At 41.4% G+C, this 4,883-nt stretch overlaps 1 non-coding gene across 1 annotated transcript; it reads left to right on the top strand.

The window, feature by feature from the left end:
- The first annotated feature begins 574 nt into the window (after positions 1 to 574).
- On the top strand, positions 575 to 649 carry TRNAS-UGA (transfer RNA serine (anticodon UGA)). The gene has a single exon. It is a non-coding gene; the product is annotated as a tRNA-Ser (tRNA).
- The last annotated feature ends 4,234 nt before the right edge of the window (positions 650 to 4,883 follow it).

Genomic DNA, 4,883 nt, shown 5'->3' with positions numbered 1-4,883 from the left:
ATACAAACCTACTGTTCTCATAGGGGATGTTGGTAGTGTCGTCGCCTTGTAATCAAAGGGTCCCGGGTTCGATACCCGGTAGAGGCACATAGTGGTTTGGATCCCACTTTAAACTGTAGGTCCAGTCCCGATTAGCCTTAATGTGCATAAAGTGGACTTAAAACACCAACTCAATCAATCAATCATAGGGGATGTAGTTGATAAAATTTTATATATTGATCCACTTAATCACAAGTTCAATATGTATATATTTTACATGGTAATATTAAAGTCAGTATGCTTTCTCAAGATGGCCATGAAGAGAGCTCCTCTTCTCTCGTTTTGAGGTGAATTAATAGACCGGGAACTGTTATTTCAAATAATTTTATTACATTTTAGTACTTTTTAAAATCTGAATGGAGAAGACGCAGTTTAATATTAAACGTGTTTTATTCAATGATTGTATTAAATACAAATTTTTCCAAATATTTTATCTTCCCACGCTCCCCTCTCGGGATCAAATGCCCCAACGGTCACCAATAAGAGAGCATTTAACGACATATATTCAAAATCGTTTCTCCAACACTTATTGGGGGCCTCCCCCATGGCGCAGTGGTAGCGTCATTGCCTTGAAATCAAGGGGTCCCGGGTTCGATACCCGGTGGAGGCACAATTGGTTCGGATCCCACTTTAAACTGTAGGTCCAGTCCCGATTAGCCTTACTGTGCATAAAGTGGACTTAAAACACCAACTCAAACCAAATCCAACACTTACTATTCTATGTCAACATTAAACCCACCTCGTATTCCTCATATTGGAAATAATTGGAATTCGTGACGTTCGAATTCCGTTTGGGGGACATTTCTTAATGGTTACCTGTAAAAACATTATCGAATTCAGAACTGATCCTCATACCTGTTTCTTCCAATGGCGACATTCAAATCATCAGATTCTTATTGTCTACTTTTTGAAAATCTTTCGTAACTTTTAACCCCAACTGTAATTTGAAAGAATTACATTTTTTAATTCAGTGGGTATTTAAAGAATCAACCTTCAATTCCTTTGTATCCAACCCATACTGACTCCCTGATACGAATTTTAAATATTTTGAACACTCTGTATAGAAGTAAATGTTTCCACAGCTATTTGTAAGATTTTCGATTTTGAATTCAGTGCGAAGAATAGCTTCGAAAATGATTTCCAAATCTTTAATATCCAATGATGCCATTAAATCTATATTGGATGTTATATCCTGATGGAGGGGAGCAAACAATTCAAGGACTGTGAATATTGCAGCTTTCCTTGCTGTTTCTGAATTTGTATATTGATGTGTACATCTTACAAATAATAATAATAATTTTAAAAAAAACTAAACTAAACTATACTCCATGGCGCAACAGCCCTCTAAGTGCCAGGCCCTGCCATGCGGCTTTTTCAGTGGGTGATGGGTGGTCAGCATATCGAGTCACGTCGTCGGATTTGGAGACCGGACTCTCCTACTTCTTCTCTTCAAAAAGCTCACCAACTGTCTGCACGATGTTGGTTTTAGGGATGGCCAGATCCGGATCCGGTTGGTTCCGGATCCTAAGTATCCGGATCCTGTACTTTCGGATCCGGATCCGTTTTGCCATCCCACATGCGCTTCTTTGGAAAGTAATGGAAAGTAAGAATCTGCTTATAACATATTGTTACCTGCTAATATACATATATATATATATATATAATATACATACATACATACATACATATATATATATATATATATATATATATATATATATATATATATATATATATACCGCGTGAGGCACCTAAAAGTACCACCTGAAATAGCGAAGAAACCAGAAACAGTAGCGATGTGAGGTTTGCGGGAAACAATAATATCAAATGGGGCTCGTAAATCGGAGGTATGGGGTGGGTCGAAAAATATCGACAAATGGGGCATCTGGAGCAGTCATATTTTTTTAAATGGAATGATATACAATAACATGCATAATATAAAAGAGCACACGCAGAGAAACACAACGCCGTTGGTCTCATGCATCTACTGCACATAGGAACGAAGATATGGCCATGTGAAAATATGGAAACAAACTAACAAGTGGCCGGCCCACTTGACCGTCAGTACCACGGCATGTACACGAATGAGATGTCGGAAGCCATTGGGCAAGATGAAGACAGAACGTGTTAAAGGAAGAAAAAATACAGTAGACATCGTCAGCACCATGTATTTGACAGTGTTACAGCATAATGAAAATGACCATGACAGTATGTCGAAGAACCACTGCGTAAGAAGCGAAAACCTGTCAAAGTGTGTGTTCAAAGTGGTGGCCGTCAGCTGCGATACAGGCAACGAGGCGCCCACGCAAAGATCGTTGCACAGAATGTAGCATCTCGTAGGGAATGTCCATACAGGCCGCAGTAATGAGGTGCATATCCTCTGGAGATGTTGGCACATCCCGGTAGACAATGTCCTTCAGCTTTCCCCACAGGAAAAAGTCTAACAGTGACAAATCTGGGGAACGAGCCGGCCATTTGACAGGCTCTCCACGTCCAATCCAACGATTTGGAAATGTATTTTCCACACATGCTGTAGCGCGTCTTGCACTGTGAGCTGGGCACCCGTCATGTTGGTACCACATTTCCCTCCTTGTCTGAAGTGGTATGTCCTCCAATAGTACAGGCAGTTCATGTTGTAAAAACTGTATGTATCGGTCAGCATTCAGTGTCCCTTGAATAAAAAAAGGGCCAATGAGATGTTCACCCACTATACCACACCACACGTTCACACTCCATGGGCGCTGGCGTTCCACTTGGCGAAGCCAATGTGGATTTTTCACCGACCAATAGTGCATGTTCCTTAGGTTGACATTTCCATGATTGGTAAAAGTTGCCTCGTCAATGAAGAGGATACGTGACAAATCGGGTGTCTCGTGTCGTAACATCCATGTGCAAAACCAAACACGGTCCACAAAATCATTCCCGTGAAGTTCATGATGGAGGGAGATATGATATGGGTGAAACTTGTGTGTGTGCAGAATGCGCAATACACTTCGCTGACTCATCCCAGCATCCCTGGCAATTTCACGGGAGCTAACGTGCGGATTCACAGCAACAGCGGCGAGAACATTTGTTGCACCTGCCTCACCTGTAGTTGGCTTGTTCCGCACACGTGCTCGTTGTGTTACACTTCCGGTGTCTCTTAATTTAATAAATAACTTACCAAACAGACGTCGAGATGGCTATGGTCTGTCCGGATATCTCTCTGCGTACACACGGAAGGCTTCTGAGGCATTCTTTCGGCATTCCCCATAAATCAGGATCATGTCCGCTTTTTCTATGTTTGTGAACACCACAATCTTCGCTCTTACCACTACGACTGCTTGCTATGAACTAACACGATCTCGTGGACCTGCTATCAAAACTTGCTCTGCGTAAAGGCAGTTCTGTCAGGCACCTGAGAAGTCTTACATGCCGTGGTACTGACGGTCAAGTGGGCCGGCCACTTGTTAGTTTGTTTACATATTTTCACATGGCCATATCTTCGTTCCTATGTGCAGTAGATGCATGAGACCAACGGCGTTGTGTTTCTCTGCGTGTGCTCTTTTATATTATGCATGTTATTGTATATCGTTCCATTTAAAAAAATATGACCTTGCTCCAGATGCCAAATTTTCGATATTTTTCGACCCACCCCATACCTCCGATTTACGAGCCCCATTCGATATTATTGTTTCCCGCAAACCTCACATCGCTACTGTTTCTGGTTTCTTCGCTATTTCAGGTGGTACTCTTAGGTGCCTCACGCGGTGTATATATATATTAGGGATGGGTCGATATGAAATTTTGGCCGATACCGATAAAGTACCGATATAAATTTTACCGATACCGATAACCGATATTCTACCGATCCGATATAAAATTAGAAATGGTCCTTGAAGAACCTGAAATGTTCATTGACCTCTTTAATAAATGTGTGTTTCAAGGTGACTGCAGTGCAAGATAAATTGCATATTGAGACATTTACTTTTTTAGGAAGTAGGGCATGGATATTATCCATAAAAATTACAACAAAATGGCAGAATTTTGCACTAAAGTATCAGATAATAATCGATATATCGGATCGGTAAAATAATCGGTAATTTTACCGATAAACCGATACACCGATATGCCTATATCGGCCGATACCGATAGAGTACCGATTCATCGGTCCCATCCCTAATATATATATATATATATATATATATATATATATATATAGTGTGTGTACTCGCGTGCGTGATTTGTAATTAATTAATACACTTACAAGGGAGGTCTAAGTCTCCCACTCCGATTTCCATGAAACTTGGCAGGTGTATAGAGGCCCCCCCCTCAAATGGCAAGATGAGGAGAAATTGAAGTGGGGATCTGACCCCGCAACCACGTAAATATGGCATAGGAAGAAACATAGGAAGAAACAAGGGGCATAGGGCCTCTCTATACACCTGTCAAATTCCATGGAAATCGGAGGGGGACACAGGGGTCAGATGATCCCCAGGTCAATTTGTACTCATCTTGATATTTGAGGCGGGTTTTTCCCCCTAAAACCGATTTTTAGCCGAAACAAAAAAACACGTATTTCTTCCTTTGGGCCCCTTTATACACCTACCACGTTTCATGGAAATCGGAAGGGAACACAGGGGTCAGATCCCCACTTCAATTTGTCCTCATCTTGACATTTGAGGGGAGGTTGCCCCCTAGAACAGTTTTTTAGCCGAAACAAAAAAAACAAACACATATTTCTTCATTTGGGCCCGTTTATACACACACCTGCCAAGTATCATGGAAATCGGAGGGGGACACAGGGGTCAGATCCTCACTTCAATTTGTCCTCATCTTGATATTTGAGGGGGTTTTGCCCCCTA

The sequence above is a fragment of the Lepisma saccharinum genome, chromosome 2 (assembly GCF_977018435.1).
Source record: "Lepisma saccharinum chromosome 2, izLepSacc3.1, whole genome shotgun sequence".
NCBI lineage: Eukaryota > Metazoa > Arthropoda > Insecta > Zygentoma > Lepismatidae > Lepisma > Lepisma saccharinum.
This window is presented reverse-complemented; position numbering and strand designations above follow the sequence as displayed.